Here is a 27,895-nt window from a genome sequence, read left to right as displayed (position 1 = left end):
GTTTGGTCAAAGCTACAATATTGTGTGCAGCTCCCCATTATAGGAGAGATGTGATAGCAAGAGAGGGTGCAAAGGAGATTTACCAAGATGTTGCCTGGCAGAGGTTTAATTATGAAGAGAGATTGGACAGAAATGGGGTTGTTTTCCTGAGAGTAGAGGGGACGTGATTGAGATATATAAAATCATGAGGGGTATAGATAGAGTGGACAAAAAGAAACTTGTTCAGTTGATGAGGGGATTTAAGGTCAGGAGCAAAAGGTTTCAATTAGATGTGAAGGAGTATGTTTTCACCTATAGGGTGGTGGGAATCTAGAACTCTACCTGTGAGAGTGGTACACATAGAAACCCTAAAAGCATTTAACAAATATTTAGGTGTGTACTTGTGATGCCAAGGCATACAAGGCTATGGGCTAACTGCTGGAAAGTGGGATTGAAATCAGTAGATGATTGTTTTTGACTGCCATGGACACGTGCCAAAGGACCTTCTTCTGTGCTGTAGATCCCTATCACTTTATAATTTTGCTTCCCATAAATGCACTCCGCTTTCTCCCTCACCATAAATCCTTTATGAAATGAAGTAGCAGACAATGAATTTAAACATCCAGGAAGCATGATGGAATACTCGAGAATACTTGCCATCTCGAGAGCAGCACCAGAAGCTTGGCACCATCCATGACAATGCAATCCACTTTATTGGCACCACCTCCACACCCTCCACCACCAATACTCAGTAACAGCAATGTGTACTGACTGTAAGATGCACTGCAGAAATTCAAAGATCCTTAGATTACACCTTCCAAACCCACAATCACTTCCATCGAGAAGGATAAGGACAGCAGATAAAGAGAACACCATCACTTCCAAGCTCTCCTCCAAGTCAGTCACCATCCTGACTTGGAAATATATCACTGTTTCTTCACTGTCGCTGGGTCAAAATTTTGGAATTCCCTCCCTAACGGTACTGTGCCTAAACCGACAGCATGTAGACTGCAGCAGTTCAAGAAGCAGCTCACTAACACCTTCTCAAGGGCAAGTAGGGACAGCAGTGGCCAGCCAGCAATGCCCAAGTCCTGTGTGAATAAGGAAAGTTTAAACACTCCAGAAGAAAGCTCAAAGGTGTATGCAGTCAGAACACCACAGAAGTTTGGGACTTGAGATAAAACATCTTAAAATAATCTGATTAATACACATACTTTTTTTGTTACATTCTTGCATGGAGCGAGAGCATCACTAGCAAGGCCTACATGTATTGCCCATCCATAAAAAAAATAAGTTTCTACCTTCTGAAATACACTCAAACAGATTTGCATTTTAGGATAAAAGTTGATCAGACCACCACAAGTTAAAAAACAGACACTATAGTGTGTGACTTTCAAAACATGAAGGATATTAATACTGTTTGAAATCTACAAGCTATGCAGTTCTTACTATCTTAACTTTTCAGATTGTTAAAGGTGCATAGCTTCTGAGCAAAAATTGCTTGTTGTAGCTCAAAAACACATTTTTAGATTAGATTAGATTACAGTGTGGAAACAGGCCCTTCGGCCCAACAAGTCCACACCGACCCGCCGAAGCAAAACCCACCCCTACCCCTACATTTACCCCTTACCTAACACTACGGGCAATTTAGTATGGCCAATTCACCTGACCCTGCACATCTTTTGGATGGTGGGAGGAAACCGGAGCACCCGGAGGAAACCGGCATAGGCAAAATGTCAAAAATGGACTCAGGTATGATGATTCTATTATAGAGATAATATTTGCATCATTCGCTTGACTCATTAGCATGTATGAAATCATACCAGTGCACAAGTACAAAATTTTAGGAGCAAGGTTGAAGAGATAGGGTGAATACAAGCTCAATTTCACTTTATTTAAAGGCGAAAATTCAACTGAAGACGGCATACACTGCCACAAAAAAAATCACCAAATTTTCTCTTCTCAAAGCAATAAATATCTTGGAATAATCAATTATGTCAAATATCCTCCCCAAATATAGGGGAATTTAGCAGAATTCCAGTTGAACTATTGCCAGAAAATGAGGACTGATTGGAGACGTTTTGTTTGAACATCTTATAAGCAAGAGACTTGGAGTCCTGGCCAATATTTATTCCTTAGCCATATGCATACTATAATCGGGCTGAATCATTTCATCTCACAAAAAAGATCAAATATAAGGCACCACGACAAAAGCTCATCTTTCTGATGAAGAGTCATCTAGACTCTAAGCCTGACTCACTGTGATTTCCAACACTTTTTGCTTTCAGTCTCATTTTTGTATAGTGCCTTCAAATGCATTAACCTTCACATCAGTGTTATATAGCAAAATATGACATTGAACTACATAAGGAGGCAAAGTAGTGTCAAAAGTTGTAAGGAGTGCCATAAAGACTAAAGCTAGATAGAAAGATAAAGCAATTTAGGGTTGGAATTCTAGAGTTTAAAATCATGTTGACTGAATGCAAGTGATTAAAATCAGGGATGATCAAGAAGCCAGAATTGGTGAAGGGCAAATATCCCTGAGCTCGGAAGACTGGACAAGATGAGAAATAGGGAGCGACAAGAGAAACAATGAGATCTGAAAGCAAATGTGAGAATTTTAAAATTGAGGCATTAACTAACTGAGAGCCAATGTAGGTTAGAGAACACAGACCTGATTGATGAAAATAAAGTACTGTAAAACATCAGCATGTCTTGCAGCATCAGTGCAGAAGGAACCTGATGTTTTGCCAGCACTTCAGTTTTATTTTAGATTTGTAGCAGTTTTAGTATTTTGCTTTAATTTTGTTGTAAGTAGAGCTTTGGATGATCTCAAATTTAAAGCTCCCAAGTTCATAACATATAACAGCAGAATTAGGCCATTTGGCCCAGAGAGTCTGTGCCGCTATTTGATCATGACCGATATGCTCCTCACTCCCATTTTCCTGCCTTCTCTTCATAACTCTTCAATCTATTGCCTATTAAAAAATCTGTCTAACTCTGCCTTAAATGTACTCACTGTCCCAGCATCCATCACACTTTGGAGTAGCAAATTCCACAGATTCGCACCCCTTTAGGAGAAATACTTCCTCCACAACTGTTTTTAAATTTGCTACCCTTTATCCGAAGAGATGATGATCTCTCATCCTAGAATGCCCCACAAGAGGAAGCATCCGCTCCAAGTCTATTTTATCCATACCTTTTATCATCTTGAATATCTCAATTTTATCTTCCCTCATTCTTCTAAATTCCAGAGAGTACAAGCCCAAACTTTTCAAGCTTTCTTCATACAACACACCCCTCATCTATCTAGTGGACCTCCTCTGAACTGCATCTAAATAAGGGGACCAAAACTGTACACAATACTCCTGATGCAGTCTCACCAATGCATTGTATAGTTCAACAATACTTTGTTACTTTTATATTCTGTGCCGTTTGCTATAAAAGCCAACATTCCATTCAATTTCTTTATTTAAAAGGTAGTCTGTGGGAAGCCAGTCAGGGGTGCATTATAATGGACAAATTTAGGAGATAACAAAGACACAAATAAGGGCTGCTGTTGTTAGAAGAGCCAAGATAAGCATGAAGTTACAGATAAGAGAATAGGCAGTCTTCGTGATGAGGTTGTACAGGACTTGATGCAGCCACTTTTGGAGTACTCTGTCTAGTCCTGGTTGCCCTGCTATCGGGCGGATATTATTAAATTGGAGAGAGTTGGATATTATTAAATTGGAGGGAGTTCAGAAAAGATTTATTAGAATATTGCCAGGACTGGAGAATTTGGGTTATTATGAGGGGGCTGGATAGGCTGGGACTTATTCCACTGGAAGGTTTAAAGGTTTATAAAATCATGAGGGCCATAGAAGAGTAGCAAAGGTCTTCCCCCTGGGGTGAGAGAGTTCAAAATTAGGGAGGCATATTTTTATGGGGAGAGGAGAAAGATTTAAAAAGAACCTGAGGAGCAACTTTTTCCACACAGAGGGTGGGGATTGTGGGTGGAATGAACTGCCAAAGGAAGTGGTAGACAAGCTGGGGGCTGGAAGTACACAGCAAGCCAAGCAGCATCAGGTGGTGTCGAAGTTAACATTTTAGGTGTAATCTGAAGGAGGGGTTCCTAATGCTGCCTGGCTTGCTGTGTTCTTCTAGCTTCCTGCTTATCTACCTTGGATTCCAGCATCTGCAAATTTATTTGTCTCTAGCTGAGGAAGTGGTAGATGCAGGTACAACATTTAAAAGACATCTGGACAGATACATGAATCAGAAAATTTTTTTAAGATTAGATTACTCAGTGTGGAAACAGGCCCTTCGGCCCAACTAGTCCACACCAATCCTCTGAAGAACAACCCATCCAGACCATTCCCCTACATTTACCCCTTAATCTAACACTACAGGCAATTTAGCATGGCCAATTCACCTAACCTACACATTTTTGAACTGTGGGAGGAAACCGGAGTATCCGGAGGAAACCCACGCAGACACTGGGAGAATGTGCAAACTCCACACAGACAGTTGCCTGAGGCGGGAAATGAACCTGGGTCTCTGGCGCTGTGAGGCAGCAGTGCTAACCACTGCGCCACCGTACCGCCCATTGTGCCACCGTGCCGCCCATGAGAAGTTTAGAGGTGTATGGGCCAATCGCAGGCAAGTGGAATAATTTAGCTTGGCAAACTGGGTTGCCATGGACAAGTTAAACGAAAGGGTCTATTTCCATGCAGTATGACTATATGTGGATGTATGGTCAGATGATCATCTTGATGTGAAATATGCCATGTTCTGAACAACCTAGTTCAGCCTCAGACAGTTGTTAAAGAAGGAATAGAGTTAATGGCTAGAGAAGAGATTATGGCTGGGACTAAAACAATGACATTCAGCTTCCCTGTATTTAATTGTGTAAGAAGTTAAAGCAATCTAATAATTTAAAGACAGATGAGAAGTTAGGAGAGGCAGTGAGGTACAGCTCGGCGTCCTCAGTATACAATAATGTTTTCAGATCACACCACTGAGAGGCAACATGTTGATGGGAAACAGCAGGAGCAAAATACAGATCATTGAGGGACTCAAGAAGTAATAGTACAGAAACAGGAAGGTGAGTCATTGCAGGTGATGAGTACAATTAAATAATTAATAATGGAACTGGCAGTGACATCTGGGCAACTGCTAGAGGTGCATGCTTTTATCAATCATATCTAAAAGCTGAAGGAAGATTGACAAAGAGGGATAGTTTACCTTTGTCAGTCACATAGGATGCAAGTGAGACTTTGATTAGAGCCACTTCAGAACTGTGCCGTGGTCTAGTGGCACGATGAAAGAAACTTCAGTTGGAGAATCCTACAGCCAGCCACCATTAATCTAGAAAAGCCCAGCTCAAATTCCAAGCTCAGAAGAGGGTACAGTACCAAGTTCTACTGGTTCTGTAAGAGTTTTCCCAACCAACCATATACAAAGTGCCTCAAGACTTTATTCTATGTTATAAAGTATTGTACAATCATTGTATAATGATTCAAATTGAGCTTGGGCTGGCCATTGGTCTAAATCAAGTACACAGCGAACAACATAGAAAAAGACTCCTTGGCCCACCATGTCTATGCTCATCAAACTACACTAATCCCATTTTCCTGCACTTGATCCAAAGTCTACAACACTGGTATTTTAGGTACTCATCCATTCTCTATTTAAATATTGTGAATGTACCTCCACCACACACTCAGGCAGCACAATCCATATTTCTACCATCTTCTGAAGTTTGCTGCAATCTCCTCGAAACCACTTACACCTTACATTAAACTTATGCCTGGGGGATCCAAGATGGAGGCAACTCAGCAAGTCTGAGTCTATAGTGCTCCTCCCAAGACTTGGGCAAAGTGGGCTACCCGCCTCCACCACACTCACCAAATCATTTAAAATAGTTTTTACTTAATGTAATTAGTTGCTCAGCACTGAATTTAAACAGTCTAGTCTCCTGTAAAAATGACTTGGGGGAAAGGAGCCCGCAATTCTCAGAGGCAGGAACCCCTCCCCCGCCCTCCCCAGCTGCAGCAGAGGCGTCCACAGCCGCCCCGGGGGACTTAGCTATGGTGGCGAGCCTCGTGGAAATAATCTCTAAACCTGAAGCGAAGATCAATGCCTTCATTGAAGAGTCCCGAAGCCGATGGAATTCACTCTGAGCCGCTACAAAATCACGGCCGAGACATCGAAGAAATCGAGCGCCAAGTCGGAGGGGTGGAGCTAAAGGCCGCGACCTCCGAGATCATAGCAGAATCAGCCGTGGATCGGGTCCGGACTCTCGAACAGCAAGTCCGGACCTTAGAGAATCACACTGACGACCTCGAGAATCGAGGTCGTTGAAAAAATATTCGTTTGCTGGGTCTTCCCGAATGGGCAGAAGGCGGCCAGCTTACAGTGTTCCTCGAGCAGTGGCTTTCACAGCTGTCAAATCTGGAGGCTGGATCAGGCCAGGTAAGGGTGGAATGGGCCTACCGGGTTGCAGTGCACAGGCCCAGCTTGAACCAGTGCCCCCGCCCAGTCCTGTTCTGGCTGCAGAGCTACAAGGAGAGGCAGATGCTTTTGGAAGCTTCCAGAAATCTTTGGAAAGATCCCCAAGCCATGATTCATAAAGGATCCAAGATTATGTTATTTCAGGACTTTTCCCCAGCTTTGGTCCAAAAGAGAAAGGTGTTTGATGAAGCAAAAAAGCGTTTAAGGGACTTAAACGTTCAGTACTCCTTGCGCTACACTACACTTCAACCATGAAGGGTCCATGTATAACTTTGGATCACCAGAGAAGGCCAAGGAACTTTTGGACTCTCAGATAAATTATAAGAGTTAATTGATGTTGTTTTGCCCTCCCCCCACACCGGTTTACCCCCCTTTTTTTTCCTTTATTACCTTACTGTTTATTATCATCTCCGTGGGGTGGGAAGAGGGGTTTATTTATTTATTCTTTACTTAGCGATTTTCTTCCTTTTTTTATATATCCAGGGGGTCTAGTTAATGTAGATGGGGGGGGGGGAAGGTGGTTACCGTATCCTATTTTATCTCTGTCCTTAGGAGCGGGATTGTTTTCCCCTGTTATTCTGTAGTACTATATTTAATTATTATTTGCTGAGACTGTAATTTTATAGTCATTTTTAATTCTAGCTCAGTAGTATATTTGAATTTTCTTTATCCTATCGTGGGGTGCCTGGGTCAAGGGTGGGACACTGGTTGGGAGAGGTTATGATGGGTTTTTGGAAAGGAAGCGATGCCCCCTGGGAATAAGGGGGAAGATCTCTGTTTAAATAAGTTTTATTTTTTTTATTTAGAAATAGTTTCTATTTATATTGATCTGAGCGTGTGTATTAAAGAATTTTATATGCTCTATGCTCGGGATGTTTTGGATAGGGTTTCTTCTCCCAGGGGGTCTCTGACTTGCCTGGTGATTGTGGGTGATCGGTCGATTAAATGGTGCACCTGGAATGTCACGGGGAGTAATTCACCAATCAAAAGGAAGAAAATATTATCAAACCTCAAGGAGGAAAGGATCGATATAGCTCTCCTATAGGAGACACATTTATTGGATAAAGAACACCTGAAGTTACGACAAGGAAGAAATTATTATCCATTCTCTCTTTCTGTGCAAAGAAAAACATTTTGGTAAACTGGGTGGCTAAGGGCCCTCATGGACGTTCGAGTTGGCACAGAATAACTGTGGAATATACTCCCCCTGACTTCCTTACAAATATGGTGCACCAAAAAAAAACAAATTACTCCATAAAATATGGCAGCCCTTCTTGAATTACACAAATACAGATATCTCGATCATCCTAACAAGGGCCTTTATTTAATTGAGAGGATGAACCTGGCTGGTCCAAGATGCCTAAGGAGAGGAATCCCGCACAAATACGGGTTTTGTTGTGATCTGATGTTAACACATTCTGAGCATGTATATCACGACTCAATTTCTGTGTTATCTGTTGTTTTTTTTTTCTCTTGAATAATCATACACTCTGGCTAGTTGTGGGTTAGATGAGTAGTTAGTTGAGTTTTGTTTTATTTTTCGTTTTTTTTTCTGTTTGATAGATTTTGGTTATTATTTATTTAAGATTTAATTGTATACCAATGTTTATACTTGGGTTTTTTTTTTAGTTTTCTTTTGACAATGTAAAAACATGTTAAACTCTCAATAAAAATATCTATTAAAAAAAAGTATGCCTATTGTTGTACTGCTCCCCCCCGCCAGTCGAAGCAAAATGCTCAGAGACACAGTACGGTTTTACCTCCTTTATCTTTATTCTGGGTCCTGGAGGGAGAGAGAACGATTGCCTATGTGCACAGAGACACGAGTTCAGAGTCTTCTCTGGAAGAGCAGTTTCTCAATGAATTATATAGTCATTTTACAGGGGGGGGGAATCCATATAAGGCAACATACATATTGATTGGGTGACCATTACAATCAGTGAATATCGATAGTAAAGATTAAGCCATCTGCTGTTACACAATGACTAACTGGCTTCACAATGAATACTTTTCACCTTGTTAACTGACGTTACATACTGAATGTTACGTCACCTTGTTAAATGGCTCTACATAATGAATGCTTTTCCACCTTGTTAATCCATTACCCTTGCCTCCAGCACCCCATTGTTAACTGTAAGTTGTTATCTGATCTGAGTAATGCTCAGCTTAAACTCTTGTTTCACAAAACTCAAAATTTAACTCTTTCCCTGCCTGTTTATACCCAATACACATTCTCACATTGGTCTTAGATATGTCTGTCAAGGGGAACTGATTCTCTCAACCTATTCCATCTATGTTTCTCATAATTTTGTATGCTTTGACTTGATAAAGGAGCAGCACTCCAAAAGCTTGTGATTTCAAATAAACTTGTTGGACTATAACCTGATGTTGTGTGACTCCTGACTTTGTCCACCCTACTCCAACACCGGCATCTCCACATCAACATCATAATTTCGTATACTTCAATCAGACTCCCCACCCCCACCCCCAATTACTTTTGCCCCAAGGAAAAGCAGACCCAGCCTAACAGTCTCTCCTCACAACAGACTTTTAATCCCAGGCAACATCCTGGTGAATCTTTTCTGCACCCTCTCCAGTACAATCACATCTATCCAATACTGCGACCAGAAGTGCACACAGTGTTTCATCTGTAGCCTAATCAATGTTTTTCAAAGTTGTAACAAGACTTCCTTGCTCCGATATTCTATGTCCTGGCCAATGAAGGTATGCATTCTCAACACCTTCACCACCACCATGCTCTTCCTGTGCTGAAACCTTCAGCAATCTATGCACTTGCATACCAAAGTCCCTTTGTTCCTTCGTACTCCTGAGGAACCCATCATTCATTGTGTATATCTTTGCCTAAACAGATCTCCCAAAATGCATCACCTCATACTTGTCATGATTAAGTTCCATCTGCCAATGCTCTGCCCAATTTACAACCTGATCATGATCAGACTGCAGTCTGAGACATGCGCATGTTTATCAAAGTACTGTAAACAATGGAAGCTCAGTTAAAACTGAATGAAGAACTTTTTTATTATTAATTGAATTCACTATTTTAAATCTCAATTTCTGCAGTCTCATTTCAGTTTTCACAGGATTTACATTATTTTCTTTGTCTTCCTCTCCACAAAGTTCTTGCATACAAATTAAGTACACAACGGAGGTCCACAATAAGATTGCAGGCAGGGATGTACGTATACATGTCAATGGAAAGATTTGAGAAGATAGGAGAAGTAAAAGTACTGAAGCTTCAACATATGAATATTCAACAAAAATATCAGGAGAAATATACAATTTCAAATTAGGCTGACTGAAAGATCACGATTAAAGCTTTAAAACTGAACCTATAGCTCTCAAAACTGAGGATGAAATCTGTGAATCAACTTAAGGCAAATGACAAAAAAAATTAAGAGGAGACATGATGAGATTATTAGACTCTGGTGGAAACAGATTCAATCATAACTTTGAAAATAATTCAGAAAATTATCTGAATAAAGAACAATTGCAGGGGACAAGCTGGTAGCGTTGAACTGATGGAGTTGCTCTTCCAAAGAGCCAGTACAGCTTTCACAGGCTGAGTGGCCTCCTTCCTTGCTATATTCATGCTATAATGCTGTTTCACCCAAGTTATTACATTCCAAAAGGCCTGTTGACCTAAAATGCACAGGAATTTCGAACTTGTACAATTTCCTTCTGAAATGCCAGTGGGTAAAAAATATAATCCAAGAAAACATTTGGAGAAAGACAATAAATGATCTTCAGTGTAAAATTAAACCACTGGAGGAAGTTAGCTATCATATGGAAGAGCAACAGAATGGGTTCTCAGAGATTGAGTGTGAAGGATTGGAGAAATAAAACACGATAGGAATAAAAGATACATATAGTAAGGATGGAGTATGGCAGGGAAGAATTAGTTGTCATGGCAGCAGTTAAAAGCAATAATGATTGCAGAATGGAATTGCGTGCGAGGACTTATCAAGGCACTGAAAATCAAGATCAAGTTGTGAGGACAAAGAGATTCATAGAAATGAAACAAAAAGTAGATTTTAGGAATGTGAAAAAATTATGGGAATTTAATTGCTGCTGGCATGGGGAGACAATAATGAGAGCACAATCTAGGTTAACCAAAGCAATAAAAATTAATACTAATAATGGTAAAGTCTTAGCAGCTCCTTTTAGATATACACAAACACAGAAGAGCTTCCCATATAGATTTTTCAACCGTAGGCATAGTAAAGATTTGTCAGATAATTCAGTTTTTCATCTGTCATAAATTGAAATAATTTTGGCTTGCACACACACCAGCAAATGCAAATACTAAAAAAAATGCTCATCTTGAACAATAAGGATTATGATAAGATTCATCTCCCAGAATTTCAACATCATTGATTAAAATGATTCAGAATATAAAATAATTGCATACTTTGGATTCTGCTAAGCGACACGCTTAAGAGTCAAGTGCATTAACTGCTCAGTTCCTTCTAGTTCATTGAACCCATTCTTTTCTGAATTTCTGCTTGTGCAGTGATTAAGCAAAAAGATACTTCACCTTCTCTATTTATTCTGCAAACTTGAAATTATAATAAAGGGATGCTCAATCACTTCAATGAAAGGTATTGTTCTAAGAGTCCAAATTTATTGAAAAAATTTGGCTCCTTCTTCATAAAATTTTAAAATAACTATACTTCTAAATCTTAGGTGCTACCCTATCTCTAGTTCGAGAATCCTATTATAGTGAAGCCTACTGCAAACCTCTATATGGAAACAATTTATTTTGGAGCATATCATATCTGGAATCTATGACATTACATAACCAATAACTAAGATTGTCGCGGAATATATTATTTTCTATTTTATTCAGTTCCATGACCAGCGGTCCACTGTTAACCCACTTCTTCAATGTATACTTTTCCATTTAGTGAAATACTATGTTGATTTAGGAGAGCAAGACAAAGAAAATAATGTAAATCCTGTGAAAACTGAAACGAGACTGCAGAAAAATTACACCAGTGAAATGGGAAACACGGAATTCAATTTTGATGAATATGGATGCTTCTTATCTCATGAAGCAACAGTTATATGTAGAAACTTGCGACCAGCATATTTCTACAGCACCTAATTTGGATGATTTCCTCCTTTGCAGCTCCCCCCTCCCCCCCTGCTGTGAGCATATTAAAAATTCAGATCAACTGAGCTGGTTTAGATAAGATACTCAACTCCTCTCTTCTTTCATCTGCCCTTGCAACAAAATTAGTTCTGCACTGCAGCTAGAATAAAACGAGTTCCACATGCCACATCAACCTAAATCTTAAAGAGCTCTAACCTATTATTCTTGCTTTGGCAAAACAATTCTTAATTACAATCAGTTCTCTGCCTGCATATCGCAATAATAACCAGCCATTTTGTTTCCATTGTATAAGAGACAGATTTGCCATTGTCTCTCATTAGCATATCATATAATTTAGGCAGAAAGCCACTGAAAAAGACACGTGCTATAAATGGTGATTTAACCATGGGAGTAAGTTTTACATATTCTGCACTGCTGGCATTTGATCCACAGGTCGACAGCAGCAGCCCGGTAGCCTTATTATTCTTGATTTTCTCCTCAGCTTTGTTGTCTATTTCTTTCTGCCTCCCACGGTTAGAATTCTAAATCTATTCATCTGTTAAATATTTTGCAGCACTTCACCTTTCTCTTTTTTGTACAATAATCCTCTTAATTACATTTCCCTCTTCACCCCTGTTCTTCTACGAATACACTAAATATACATCACTCTCACTTTTTGTCATCTCCATTTACAAGACGCCAATTACCGATTTTGTCTCGCTTTTCCAACATTTTCCTCGTTCTCTGTTGCCAGCCTCCCTCCCCCAGTCTCCTCCTCAATTTACTTACCGTCATGCTGTCCTGGCATCTGATACACAGACAAATATGATTGAGTACAAAGATTCAACCCTCTACAATTTCTTAGGAACTACTCCCCAGAAGGAATGTGACCAGCACCCACCTTTGTACAACGCTCATACGAAGGTTACACATATTCAACTGAAGAAGCCACTGCAGCATTTTCGACAAGAGACAAAGGCAACAGCGAACTGGTCTAACAGCAGAACAAATGGAACAAAGCAGCAGGAGCTCCAGCCATTTACTGCAGTCGTTGTGCATAGAGTATAGTGCTTTCGACACCACCAGGTGTCTACGCAAAACCTTGCAGCTGCAGTGGGACAGTTAATATCTTGACGCCAAAACATCTCATTTCCTTCAGACCAACTTAACCCTTTCACTAACAAACAAGTTGTGGAAAATACTGCCGTGCATGACTACTGAAAAGCTCTTCACTAAATGTTAAAAACATATAAATTGCATGCAATGAGCACCTAAAGGCAAATGAAAATTTCGCACAACCTGCTTTTCAGCATTCCCAACCTTCCAGTGCAAATCACATCCCTCAGTTCTAGCTAATAGATTGGATAGAACTACAATTATCTAAACTAAATCACCAAAACAACTTACTACCATTTGAACACAACAGGAGCCACAAAGCCTTCTATTAAAACAAGTATCTTGCAGTCCCATCTGCATCGCTCTCCAATCCCATCTTGCCAGCAGGTCTGTACTTAACCCAATTCATGATGAGCCAATAGGTACAGATGTTACTCTTCCCTCCCTCGAATACACACTTAGTCTCTATTTCGTGGTTAGTGAACTGGGATTGTTAACCCAGCAGTATGGAGAGTCCTTACACAGACTGACATCCTTCCCCACCACCCCATTTTATTGTTAACTATTACTTAAACACATATCATAAACAACAAATGATATTTAATCAAATTCCTGTAATATTAATATTTTATTTGCTGAAGAATGTTCCAGTTATACAGGACGTTAATTAGTGAGACTGCATTTGGCATACTGTACACAGCAATATTCACCATATTTACGAAAGGACGTTTATGCAGTGGAAGCAGTTTCGAGAAAGTTTCTTAGACTTACACCTGCAACAAGTGTATGAGGCAAGGCTAGGCCTGTATCTTCTGCAGCTTAGAAGAGTTAGAGATGACTTAATTGAAGCATAAGATTATAAGGGGACTTAACCAAGTGGATGTTGAAAAGATAGGAGAATCTAGAAATAGGAGTCATGGCTAAAAAAATACCTTTAACAACAGAGATGTTTCTCTCTGAAGCCTTTGGAATACCCTTTCTCAAAAGTCAGTGAATACAGAATTTCCATTTTTTTTATGGCAGAGGTAGATAGATTATTGATTACCAAGGAGATGAAAGGTTTTCAGGGGTATGCAAGAATGTAGAGTTGAGGTTAGATTCAGACCAGCCACGATCTTACTGAATGGCAGGGCAGGCTCAAAAGGCTGAGTGGCCTTCTCCTGTTCCATGTTTTTACGCATGGTATGGTAATTCAATGGAGAGATTTCAAAATGTGTCAAGGGGTTTAAACTTAACATGCTGGCAATATAAACCAGTATGGATCACTGGAAATATGAATGATGAAAGGGTGGGATTCAGTGCTGAGATAGGTTGAAGCTTGTGGAGCATGGGAAGCCATTGAAAAGGGTAGTGAAGTAATAATTGGTAATAGAAAGAACAAGAGCCAAGTAGCTGAGGCACTGGCTGAGGTGAATACAGGTTTTTTTGGTAGTGGAATAAATGTGACGTCATGAATATCTAATTGGAATATCAGATAAAGTAATAGTTGTTGCTGATCAGTAAACTATAATACTCCCCATCGATGGGGCAACGTTGAGGCTTACTGCTTAAACATCGAAGTTGAACCATATAAATTTAAGCAAGTCAATGCATCATCTGATGGGACAGCTGAGCAAATGAATATAGAAAAAGGCTTTCCAATTATTATACCTTAAATGAAACAATTATAATGCAGGCAAAAATGGCAGCAAACATGAACACAGCAATGTTCCTACAATCAATAATGAAATAAATGATAAATTAAATGATTTTGATAATGTCTTGCCATTATCACCGTTCAAAAGAGAAGTGAATGGATGTGTTGGTTAAAATTTGTTCCTCAGCCACACTATCAAAAAATACCAACGAGACTAACTGTTTTTGAGACCTAACTGTGCACAGTGTGGTTTTTGTGATTCCTTGCGTCAGAACGTCAAACAAAGCAGTTAATTGGTTGTGCTGAAAGGTTCAATGTAAATGCAGTTGTTTTCCTTGGCTGATACTAGAGGAAAGTCTGAACATTAAAACCCTGTAACTTGAATGTAGATGTGTTTTCTGCCTACGTAACTTCCTGTTATCATGTTTTGCCATATATTCTATTATAAATCTCCATGCCTACATTTATAATGTAACAATACAAATTTATCATGCACCAATTACAGCATCCTCCCAGCAAGAGTATGAGAGCACCTCAACTTAATATCTCTCAGCTCCTCAACTGTACGACAGAGAAACTCCTACACTGCTACCACCTCTACACTTGTTTTTAAAATGATCATGTGTCTTACTTTTTAAAACTATAATTGGTACCCAATCCAGGAAGATAAAAATAGAGATAGATGCACAAGTTCATTCGTGCTCAGTTATTGCCTGCTTTCTGATGTGGTACATCTCATGATCATTATAGTTGAGAGCATTATCATAATCCAAACAAAGAAAAACAAAAAGCAAGCGATTATAAATGAGAAGAACACGTATAATAACGCACAAATGGGATAAAATGTATTAACCCTCAAATAACTTCACTCTGAAATAAGTACTATAAGAAAGATAACCTCCTTAATTGGCACGGTGGCACAGTGGTGCCTCACATCGCCAGAGACCCGGGTTCAATTCCCGCCTCAGGCGACTGTCTGTGTGGAGTTTGCACATTCTCCCTGTGTCTGCGTGGGTTTCCTCCGGGTGCTCCGGTTTCCTCCCACAGTCCAAAGATGTGCAGGTCAGGTGAATTGGCCACGATAAATTGCCCATAGTGTTAGGTAAAAAGGGGTAAATGTAGGGGTGTGGGTGGGTCGCACTTCGGCGAGTCGGTGTGTACTTGTTGGGCCGAAGGGCCTGTTTCCACACTAAGCAATCTAATCTAATCTAATCTAATTTCGGCTATTGGCCCTTTTTAGAAAATACGAACACAGGACCAGGATGAGAACAATTAGCTGCTCAAACCTGTCTGCCATAGTGTTAGACCCTTGGAAATGAAACAGGGAGATTAAATAAGGGCAGCCAATATAATAGAGTTTTGCTTAAACAAGAATATTCATCAGGCAAGCTGGTCAGTAACTAAAGCTTATAGATTGAAGATAATTGGTAAAACAACTGGAGAAAGAACATGGGGAAATTTCTTGAGATACACAACACATGATCTGAAAGTGACCCAGAGATTTTTAATCAACCTGTTCAGATATATTATGGATATTATTCTGGAGCAGGTAGGAACTTTAGTGTTCTGGACCAGAAGGAGCTCTCCTGAAAATGATAATAACTGATTCCACAACGACATCTAAAATGCAGCTAAACCCTCATTCACGACTTTAGTACCTCAACTGGAAAATTTCAATGCACACGTGGCCGGTCATTCACAATGCACCCTCTGTAAATTTGACATCCTCTAAAATTAGACAGTGTGTCCTAATTGACACTAAGTCTTAGTCACCCATTCAGGGCCAGGGACAGAAACCATGGGATTCAGTTCTGCTCCTAGCCTGAGCCCCTACTCTGTGCACAGCAGCCACCCCCTGACCATAGCACAGAGTCTCTATCCCTGTCCCCTCCCCAGAGCACAGGTGTCCTGTCCACTCTTATTCGTTTGGCCGAACTGGTCCTGACCATTAACAATTTCTCCTTCGAATCCTCCCACTTCTTCCAGACCAAAGGGGTAGCCATGGGCACCCGTATGGGCCCCAGATATGCCTGTCTCTTTGTTGGCTACGTAGAACAGTCGATCTTCCGTAATTACACCAGCACCACTCCCCACCTCTTCCTCCGCTACATTGATGACTGCATTGGCGCCACCTCGTGCTCCCGCAACTACACCAACACATTCCACCCTGACCTTAAATTTACCTGGACCATCTCTGACACCTCCCTCCCCTTCCTGGACCTCTCCATTTCCATTAATGATGACTGACTTGACACCAAATCCAACATTTCCGCCACCTCCAAACAGACCCCACCACCAGGGACATATTTCCCTCCCCACCCCTTTCCGGCTTCTGCAAAGACCATTCCCTCTGTGACTACCTGGTCAGGTCCACATCCCCCTACAACCCACCCTCCCATCCTGGCACCTTCCTCTGCCACCACAGGAATTGCAAAACCTGTGCCCACGCCTCCTCCCTCACCTCCATCCAAGGCCCTAAAGGAGCCTTCCACATCCATCAACGTTTTACCTGCACACCCACCAATATCATCTTTTGTATCCGTTGCTCCCGATGCGGTCTCCTCTACATTGGGGAGTCTGGACGCCTCCTAGCAGAGCGCTTTAGGGAACATCTCTGGGACACCCACACCAATCAACCACACCACCCTGTGGCCCAACATTTCAACTCTCCCTCTCACTCTGCCAAGGATTGGTGGTCCTGGGCCTCCTTCACCGCTGCTCTCTCACCACCAGACGCCTGGAGGAAGAATGCCTCATCTTCTGCCTCGGAACACTTCAACCCCAGGGCATCAATGTGGATTTCAACAGTTTCCTCATTTCCCCTTCCCCCATCTCACCTCAGTTCCAAACTTCCAGCTCAGCACTGTCCCCATGACTTGTCCTACCTGCCTATCTTCTTTTCCACCGATCCACTCCACCCTCCCTCCCTCCCCACCCCAACCTATCATCTTCATACCCTCCCTCACTCACCTATTGTACTCTATGCTACTTTCTCCCCACCCCCCTCTCACTTTTCTCTCCATCCTTCAGGCTCTCTGCCTGTATTCCTGATGAAGGGCTTTTGCCCGAAACGTCGACTTTACTGCTCCTCGGATGCTGCCTGAACTGCTGTGCTTTTCCAGCACCACTCTAATCTAGACTCTGGATTCCAGCATCTGCAGTCATTGTTTTTACCCAATCCCCTGTGCATACTGATCTATGTTGAGTCATGGATAAGTAATTTACTGAGTTCAAAATGGTCTTCCTTACTTTCAAATTTCTCCATGGATTTATACTTGCCTATCTCTGGACCCAACTCCAGTCCCTCCACTCCATGACCATGACATAGCTGAACATCTCGCATTCTATTCTTTTGAGCATTTGTAATTTTAATTGCCATACTCTCCGGTGCCGTGGCCGCAATTTCTAGAATCTTCTCCACAGATGTCTCCATACCCATTCATTTTGCCCTCTTTTAAGGTGCACATTAGTCTGGAAATCTCTTTGAATACAATCCCATTTAGCAAGGCGAGAGTGAGACACAACATGACATGAGGCGTTTAGAGTCATAGAGAGGTACAGCATGGAAACAGACCCCTCGGTCCAACCCGTCCATGCCAACCAGATATCCCAACCCAATCTAGTCCCACCGACCAGCACCCAGCCCATATCCCTCCAAACACTTCCTATTCATATATCCATCCAAATGCCTCTTAAATGTTGCAATTGTACCAGCTTCCACCACATCCTCTGACAGGTCATTCCATACCCGTACCACCCCGTGTGAAAAGGTTGCCCCTTAAGTCTCTTTTGTGTTTTTCCCCTCTCACCGTTAAACTATGCCCTCTAGTTCTGGACTCCCCGGCCCCAGGGAAAAGACTTTGGCTATTTTACCCTATCCCATACCCCTCATAATTTTGTAAACCCCTATAAAGGTCACCCCTCAGCCTCTGACGCTCCAGGCAAAACAGCCCCAGCCTGTTCAGCCTCTCCCTATAGCTCAAATCCTCCAACCTGAGCAACATCTTTGTAAATCTTTTCTGAACCCTTTCAAGTTTCACAACATCTTTCCGATAGGAAGACCAGAATTCCACGCAATATTCCAACAGTGGCCTAACCGATGTCTGGTACTGCCGCAAAATAACCTCCCAACTCCTGTACTCAATACTTGAACAATAAAAGCAAGCATACCAAACGCCTTCTTCACTATCCTATCTACCTGCAAATCCACTTTCAAGGAGCTATGAACCTGCACTCCAAGGTCTCTTTGTTCAGCAACACTCCCTAGGACCTTACCATTAAGTGTATAAATCCTGCTAAAATTTGCTTTCCCAAAATGCAGCACCTCGCATTTATCTGAATTAAACTCCATCTGCCACTTCTCAGCCCATTGGCCCAATGGTCCAGATCCTGTTGTAATCTGAGGTAACCCTCTTCGCTGTCCACTACACCTCCAATTTTGGTGTCATCTGCAAACTTATTAACTATACCTGTTATGCTCACATCCAAATCATTTATGTATATGACAAAAAGTAGAGGGCCCAGCACCGATCCTGTGGCACTCCACAGGTCACAGGCCTCCAATCTGAAAAACAATCCTCCACCACCACCCTCTGTCTTCTACCTTTGAGCCAGTTCTGTATCCAAAATGGCTAGTTCTCCATGAGAGCTAACCTTGTATTCCATGAGAGCTAACCTTGCTAATCAGTCTCCCATGGGGAACCTTGTCAAATGCCTTACTGAAGTCCATATAGATCACATCTACCGCTCTGCCCTCATCAATCCTCTTTGTTAATTCCTCAAAAAACTCAATCAAGTCTGTGAGACATGATTTCCCACGCACAAAGCCATGTTGACTATCTCGAATCAGTCCTTGCCTTTCCAAATACATGTACATCCTATCCCTTAGGATTCCCTCCAACAACTTGCCCACCACCGAGGTCAGGCTCATTGGTCTATACTTCTCTGGCTTGTCCTTACCACCCTTCTTAAACAGTGGCACCATGTTAGCCAACCTCCAGTCTTTCGGCACCTCACCTGTGGCTATCGATGATACAAATATCTCAGCAAGCGGCCCAGCAATCACTTCTCTAGCTCCCCACAGAGTTCTCGGGTACCTTTGAGCCAGTTCTGTATCCAAATGGCTAGTTCTCCCTGCATTTCGTGAGATCTAAACTTGCTAATTAGTCTCCCATGGGGAACCTTGTCAAATGCCTTACTGAAGTCCATATAGATCACATCTACCGCTCTGCCCTCATCAATCCTCTTTGTTAATTCCTCAAAAAACTCAATCAAGTCTGTGAGACATGATTTCCCATGCACAAAGCCATGTTGACTATCCCGAATCAGTCCTTGTCTTTCCAAATACATGTACATCCTGTCCCTTAGGATTCCCTCCAACAACTTGCCCACCATCAATGTCAGGCTCACTGGTCTATACTTCCCTGGCTTGTCCTTACCACCCTTCTTAAACAGTGGCACCATGTTAGCCAACCTCCAGTCTTTCGGCACCTCACCTGTGACTATCGATGATACAAATATCTCAGCAAGAGGCCCAACAATCACTTCCCTTGCTTCCCACAGAGTTCTCGGGTACACCTGATGAGGTCCTGGGGATTTATCCACCATTAACCATTTCAAGACATCCAGCACTTCCTCCTCTGGAATATGGACATTTTGCAAGATGTCACCATTTATTTCCGTACAGTCTATATCTTCCATATCCTTTTCCACAGTAAATACTGATGCAAAATACTCATTTAGTATCTCCCCCATTTTCTGCAGCTCCACACAAAGGTCGCCTTGCTGACCTTTGAGGGGCCCTATTCTCTCCTTAGTTGTCCCAAATTTTAGTTACCAAAGCTATCTCATGTCCCCTTTTTGCCCTCCTGATTTCCCTCTTAAGTATACTCCTACTTCCTTTATGCTCTTCTAAGGATTCACTCGGTCTATCCTGTTCCTTCTTTTTCTTAACCAAACCTTCAATTTCTTTAGTCATCCAGCATTCCCTATACCTACCAGCCTTTCCTTTTCACCCTGACAGGAACATACTTTCTCTGGATTCTCGTTATCTCATTTCTGAAGGCTTCCCATTTTCCATCTGTACCCTTACCTGCGAACATCTGCCCCCAATCAGCTTTCCAAAGTTCTTGCCCAATACCGTCAAAATTGGCCTTTCGCCAATTTAGAACTTCAACTATTAGATCTGGTCCATCCTTTTCCATCACTATTTTAAATCTAATAGAATTATGGTCGCTGGCCCCAAAGTGCTCCCCCACTGACACCTCAGTCACCTGTCCTGCCTTGTTTCCCAAGAGTAAGTCAAGATTTGCACCTTCTCTAGTAGGTACATCCACATACTGAATCAGAAAATTGTCTTGTACACACTTAAACTCTTCTCCATCTAAACTCTTAACACTATGGCAGTCCCAGTCTACTTTTGGAAAGTTAAAATCCCCTACCATAATCACCCTATTATTCTTACAGATAGCGGATATCTCCTTACAAATTTGTTTCTCAATTTATCTCTGACTATTAGGGGGTGTATAATACAATCCCAATAAGGTGATCACCCCTTTCTTATTTCTCAGATCCACCCAAATAACTTCCCTGGATGTATTTCCAGGAATATTCTCCCTTAGCATAGCTGTAATGCTAACCCTTATCAAAAACATCACTCCCCCTCCTCTCTTGCTTCCCTTTCTATCCTTCCTGTAGCATTTGTATCCTGGAACATTAAGCTGCCAGTCCTGCCCATCCCTGAGCCATGTTTCTGTAATTGCTATGATATCCCAGTCCCATGTTCCTAACCATGCCCTGAGTTCATCTGCCTTCCCGGTTAGGCCCCTTGCATTGAAATAAATGCAGTTGATTTATTAGTCCTGTCTTGTCCCTGCCTGCCCTGGCTGTTTGACTCACTTCTGTTCTCAACTGTCCCAGTCTCAGATTGACCTCTTTCCTCACTATCTCCCTGGGTCCCACCCACCCCACCTTACTAGTTTAAATCCTCCCGAGCAGCTCCAGCAAATTTCCCTGCCAGTGTATTAATCCCCTTCCAATTTAGGTGCAATCCGTCCTTCTTGTACAGTTCACGTCTACCCCAAAAGAGATTCCAATGATCCAAAAATGTGAATCCTTCTCCCATACACCAGCTCCTCAGCCATGCATTCATCTGCTCTATCCTCCTATTCCTGCCCTCACTAGCTCGTAGCATCGGGAGTAATCTAGATATTACTACTCTCAAGGATCTCCTTTTTAAATTTCTGCCTAACTCTCTGATAATCTCCCTTCAGACTATTAACCTTTTCCCTTCCTATGTCGTTGGTTCCAATGTGGACAATGACATCTTGCAGGCCCCTCTCCCCCATGAGAACATTCTGCACCCTCTGAGACATCCTTGATCCTGGCACCAGGGAAGCAACACACTATTCTGATTTCTTGCTGCTGGCCACAGAAATGTCCGTCTATACCTTGGACGAAAGAATCCCCTAACACAATTGATCTCTTGGAACCAGACGTACCCCTCATTGCATTTGAGCCAGTCTCGATACCACACACTTGGCTGTTCGTGCTACGTTCCCCTGATAATCCATTCCCCTCCCCCCACCCCCTTACATTTTCCAAAACAGCATACTAGTTTGAAATGGGTATAGCCACAAAAGACTCCTGCACTAGCTGCCTACCTCTCTTACCTTTCCTGGAGTCAACCCATCTATGTGACTGTGTCTGAGACTTCCCACACCCTTCCTTTAACTGCCATCCATCACACCCCCTTGCTCTTGTAAATTCCTCATTGCCTCTAACGGTCTCTCCAACCGATCCATTCGATCCGATAAGATTCGCAACCAACAACATTTATGGCAGATATAATCTGCTGTAATCCTTAAACTCCTTAATCTCCCACATCTGACAAGAAGCACATATCACTCTATTAAAGGCCATTTTTGCTTACTCACAATCTACAGACCCAGAAAATAACACCATCTTATTTCTTTACAAACACTGCCCCAGGTTAAATTAATAATTTTAAGTTTAATCAAGAGACATATCTCCAAAAACATATAATCAAGAAAGAACTCACTCTACTCACTACTGCAGACTTTCTGTAGGTCACACTTAAAACAACAATACACTTATCTGCTTTTGTGCAGTGAACTTCACCCAACAGTTCCTCCAAGATCAGTTATGAATTACACTGTTAGTTAATTTTCCCAGATGCACTCCGATGTCCAGTGATACATGAATTCAAACAGCAAAGGCAGTGTTAGTTTCTTTCTTTCTCTCTCTCTCTCCTGCAATGACCTCACCATGTGCTTCCTTTGTCTCTTCTTCTCCCTTTTCAAACTGCTGCTGCTGTTTTGATTTTTTTTTCCAAAGTTCCAAAACAATGCAACAGCACATAAAACAGTAATTGGTGCTCCTAGAAGTCACCTCCAGCACCTAAAATACCTCAAAAAAGGAGCAGCTGTTACAGCCAGAAATGTTTCCCGCCCTTGATCTTGGATTACCCAGAATCCTCTGGTTATCCAAAAGCATTGGACAGTGGTCATAGCAATACTTTCATGGACAGATGTACCTGTAACAGGGACGTTGGCTCCAAATACACCATGTAGACCCAGTCTAGCAGTGATTCCTTTTTCAGCACTTGACTAGCTCAGTCAGCAGTGACATGGCCAAGCCACTTATAAGTGGACATTTAGTGGACATTTAGGTGCCCCCCTTACCATCTCAGTGCGTCCTCCAAATAATGCTCAGCTTGGAATAGAATTCATTACCTGAGGCAGGGGGCTGGTATATGGTGATTGGCAAAGTTTGACCTCAAACCACAAGATTTCGTGGGATCACAGGTCGATGTTGAAGACTCCCTGGGAAACTCTCTTCCATCAATATACCACTGTGCCTCCAACTCTATTGGGTCTGCCCTGCCAGTTGCACAGAACATACACAGAGATGAACGAGGCATTGCCTGGGATGCAGTCAAAATCACAAATCATATCTTACAGACAATGTTAGGCTGTTGCTTCATTATGTGGAGGTGCTAGTGTTGGACTGGGGTGGACAATGTCAGAAGTCACAACACCAGGTTATAGTGTAACAGGTTTATCTGAAATCTCAAGCAAACCTGTTGGATTAAAATCTGGGGTCATGTTGCTTTATTGATCAAACAGTTCTCCCAATTTCAGCATTCATCCCCAGCTGTTGGGGGTAAGGGGGTCTTTCAAAGTTGACCAATGTACTTTCAGGTGCCTAGGTTGATGCAACAGCATCCATAAAATTCATCCCTTATATCTTCTTCAGTAAAACTGAATGACTTGCTATGCCAGTTCAGAGGGCAGTTAATAGTCAACCTCAGCTCTGCGAGTCTGGAATCACATGTAGGGACCGTAGTTATTCTTCCATCAAGAATATTAACAAACCCATGCATTTTTTTGTTACACCCACTAGATACAGAAGCAGAATTAAACCATTCAAGATTTGGAGATGCCGGTGTTGGATTGGGGTGTACGCCAGGTTATAGTCCAACAGGTTTAATTGGAAGCACACTAGCTTTCGGAACGACGCTCCTTCATCAGGTGGCTATCACCTGACGAAGGAGCGTCGCTCCGAAAGCTAGTATGCTTCCAATTAAACCTGTTGGACTATAATCTGGTGTTGTGAGATTTTTAACTTAAACCATTCATGCCTTTCAAATCTGCGCTGCCATTTGATCCTGGCTGATGTGTTTCTCAACCCCATTCTCATGCCTTCTCCCATAATTTGTGATTCCTTGTTTATCAAGCCTTACGAATTACTTTCGGTCTTAAATAAACTCAATGACTTGGACCCCACAGCCTTTTGCGGCAAAGAGTTCCACAGATTAAACACCCTCTAACTGATGAAATACCTCCTCACCTCAATTCTAAAGGGTTGCTCCTTCACACAGAGGGTGTGTCCTCAGGACCTGGTCTCCCCAGATCCATTCTATATTGGCCTCTCAGTATTCTGCAAGTTTCAATCCGATCCCCCCTCATTGGCTGAAACTCCATCGCGTATAGACCCAGAAACCTCAATTACTTCTCATTTGACAAGCTCTTAATCCCTGGGATCATTCTTGTAAACCTCCTCTGGACCGCTTCCAACACATTCTTTCTTAAAAATGGTGCCCAAAACTGCTCACAATATTGCAAATGCAGTCTAACCAGAGGCTTATACAGCCTCAGTAGTACATCTCTGCTCTTGTACTCCAGTTCTCTTGAAATAAATGCGAACATTGCAATTGCCTTCCTAACCACCAACTGAACCTCGAAGTTAGGACTTCGAAATTCCTTTGTGCTTCAGTCTTCCAAAGCCTTTCCCCATTTGGAAAATAGTCTAAGCCTCTATCCTGCCAAAATGCATAACCTCACACTTTCCGACATTGTATTCCACTTGTCACTTCTTTGCCCACTCTCCTCGCCTGCCCCAATCCTTCTGCAGGCCCCCCCATTTCCTCAACACTACCTGTCCCTCCACCTTTCTTCATTATCTGCATCTATCAATCGACAATGGTTTCATGATCATCGTTGGACTTTTAGTCCAGATTTTATAGGATTCAAATTCCACCATCTGCGAGGGTAGGATTCTAACTCTACATTTCAATTTTACTTTGGTCTCTCGATTACCAGTCAAGCGGCAATATCACAATGCCATCATCACTTCAAAAGGCAGTGCAGAAAAATAAACAAGGGAGTAGAACACAGGAATGTTACTGTAATCTGCGAAATCACAACAACAACCTGTATTTGACGTAGCAAAACAGCATGAAGAGTAGTTTGGGAAAAAGCAGTGATTTTTCACCTTTGAGTGTACTGTTGATCACTAAGCTTTCAGCTTCAGCATTTAAATCTTCACTGCATTAGCAAATTACCTGTGCAGCTGCAATCAAATTTGCTATTTATTCTCATATGGAGTAGATATACAACATGTGGGACACAACCTCAGTCACGCTAATACAGGAAAATGTTCAGCTCAAGTCACTTGCTTCCGCACAGGGAATCAAGGAAGGAAATTATTTCTAGGTTTCCTAAGCCAGGGTTGTCAAACTCAATTTACACAATGGCTCTGACCTGCCAGTCTGGAACATGATCACAATGAACAACTTGCATTTGTACAGTACTTGCAACAGTCCAAGGTGCCCCACATGACATTATCAAACAATGTTTCAGTAAAAGGTATACAGTTGGGTAGAAATTACTGTTTTGACCCTCTGTGTGTAAAAGGGCATAACACAGCAATTTTCAGTGTTAGGTTATGCACCAAATTCACATGACAACAGATTAAATCTTATTTGAACAAACCATAATCTTCATTATTTTTAGATGTACCTGGCTGCTGCCCACAATCAGCATTCTTTTGAATTAAATGTGCAAAGAGAAGCTCTAAGGTGGTCTTTTGTGAAACAGAGGTAATGACCCTCCCGCTGGACCTGAAGATCTTGGTTTCAAGCCCACCTTTCACAACAGTGCATCATAATCTGTCGGAAAAGGTTTCATTCACCTCAGTGGTCTTGTAACACATCGGTAGTGTATCTGCTTCGAAGCCTCAAATCTCATCTGCCCCAGAGATGTGCAATAGCATATCAAAACATGCAATTTAAAAAAAAGCAATCTATGTCTAGAATAAGGTGGGACAACTTGTTCACAATTGGCTATACATACATAAATTAAAATCTGAATTTACAGAACAAGGATTTATTATCAAAAATGTTTACCAGTCTCAACAAGTTCCAAAGCAGCTAAAAGCACACAGCTATCCCTAATTGAAGCTCAACTTCATATGCACAAAAACAAATGCAAGTTTGGAATAATTAAAAATAAAACTCTGGCAGAAAGGCAAGTTCCTACCTAGAGACAGGTTCTGAGAGCCATTTCAATTATCTTGCACAGTACCTCAACTCAGAATCATTGTTTAACCTTAAAAACCTAATATATAATTGCAAAGCGATCGGTGAATAAAACTTCACTTTAAATATCAATTAAAAGAGCACACATCTGACAGGACAAAAGGTAAATATGCTGATACAAACCATAAACTCAACTTGACACGACCACACAAAAAGTCTTGAATTCTCCCACAATGAAAATATCCAAATATTTACTCTAGCAAAATCCCATAATTCTGAAATTCTGCAGCCCTGCAAGCAGTAAAGAGCAGAAAGTGAGGACTGCGAGGAAAAGAGCTTCTTCAAGGAAGGCATCCTTGTAAGAGGATTCGCAGTAGGTTAAAATCTTCGAGGAGAAAGTGAGGACTGCGGAAGAGAGCTGCAAGGAAGGCATCCTTGTAAGAAGATTCGCAGTAGGTTAAAATCTTCGAGGAGAAAGTGAGGACTGCTGAAGAAGGGCTTATGCCCGAAACGTCGATTCTCCTGTTCCTTGGATGCTGCCTGACCTGCTGCGCTTTTCCAGCAACACATTTTCAGCAGTAAAGAGCAGACTTACAGCCAAGATAGGTTGCATTTTTAAATAAACCTTATATGGCCTCCATTCAGTAAAGATTAATGTTCTGCCAATTAGAACATTCATCCTCTGCAGTAGTGTGGCCATCAGCCACAACACAACCCAAAAAAATGCTTATACACAAACATATTGATCATTTTTGTTTGATTATTGCAATGAGAATTATATTTCACTGCTTGTCTGTAGGTTTCTTTTTATTTGCTTTGGTTGGGGAAGCAGTTATGACTAAATGTCAGGGTAAACAATTCCTCAACACAATGCTCATGATGTCACGACCCAGCTTCAAATAAATGTAAAGATATCATCAGCAGAGATATTTTTCTCTGTGCTTTCACACCACAAAATGAAAGGGCAATCATTTGACATCCAAGAAGCAGTCTCAGAGATCATTAGCCTTTCTCCAGAGGTGCCCAGTATCACAGATGCCAGCCTTCAATCAATTTCATTCAGTCCATGTGATATCAAGTGATTAGATTACTTACAGTGTGGAAGTCCACAAGTCCACACCGACCCGCCGAAGCACAAGTCCACACCGACCCTTACATTTACCCCTTACCTAACACTACGGGCAATTTAGCATGGCCAATTCACTTAACCTGCACATCTTTGGACTGTGGGAGGAAACCGGCGCACCCGGAGGAAACCCACGCAGACACGGGGAGAATGTGCAAACTCCACACAGTCAGTCGCCTGAGGCGGGAATTGAACCCAGGTCTCTGGCGCTGTGAGGCAGCAGTGCTAACCACTAATGATTGGAGACACTGAATACTGCCAAGGCTATGGATCCTGACAATATTCTGGTAATAGTATTGAAGGCTTGCACTCCAGAACATGCCACACTCCTAGCCAATTTGATCCACCACAGCTACAACACTAGCATCTATCATCAAATTGGAACATTGCCCATGCACACCCTGTACACAAAAAGCAGGACAAATCCAACTCAGCCAATGCCTTTCCCATCAGTCTCCTCATCATCAGTCTTACCAAGCAGCACTTTGTAATTAATAACCTGCATATTGACATCCAAGTTTGGGTTCCACCAAGACCACTCAGTGCCTGACCTCAATATTGCTTTGATTCAAACACAGATAGGCAAAAGAG

General features: G+C 41.8%; 1 protein-coding gene across 24 annotated transcripts in view; it reads right to left on the bottom strand.

Annotated features, from left to right (window-relative positions):
- Nucleotides 1–27,895, bottom strand: part of LOC122540026 (protein TANC2) — a 1,060,344-nt gene that overhangs the window by 683,349 nt on the left and 349,100 nt on the right. For 2 of the 24 annotated variants that reach the window (XM_087977945.1, XM_087977944.1), the window contains exon 1: nucleotides 12,489–12,675. The exons of 20 other annotated variants lie outside the window; for them this stretch is intronic. The gene's annotated coding sequence lies outside the window, so the exon portion shown is untranslated. Of the gene's footprint in view, nucleotides 1–12,488; nucleotides 12,676–27,895 lie in introns of those variants that run through there. 2 more of the 24 variants (XM_087977952.1, XM_087977951.1) reach the window with 1 other exon arrangement.

Source organism: Chiloscyllium plagiosum, unplaced genomic scaffold (genome assembly GCF_037043375.1).
Source record: "Chiloscyllium plagiosum isolate Xiang-an unplaced genomic scaffold, Cpla_swu_hap1 HiC_scaffold_32, whole genome shotgun sequence".
In the NCBI taxonomy this organism is placed as follows: domain Eukaryota; kingdom Metazoa; phylum Chordata; class Chondrichthyes; order Orectolobiformes; family Hemiscylliidae; genus Chiloscyllium; species Chiloscyllium plagiosum.
Note: the sequence above shows the minus strand (reverse complement) of the source record. Positions and strands in the feature narration are given on the sequence as shown.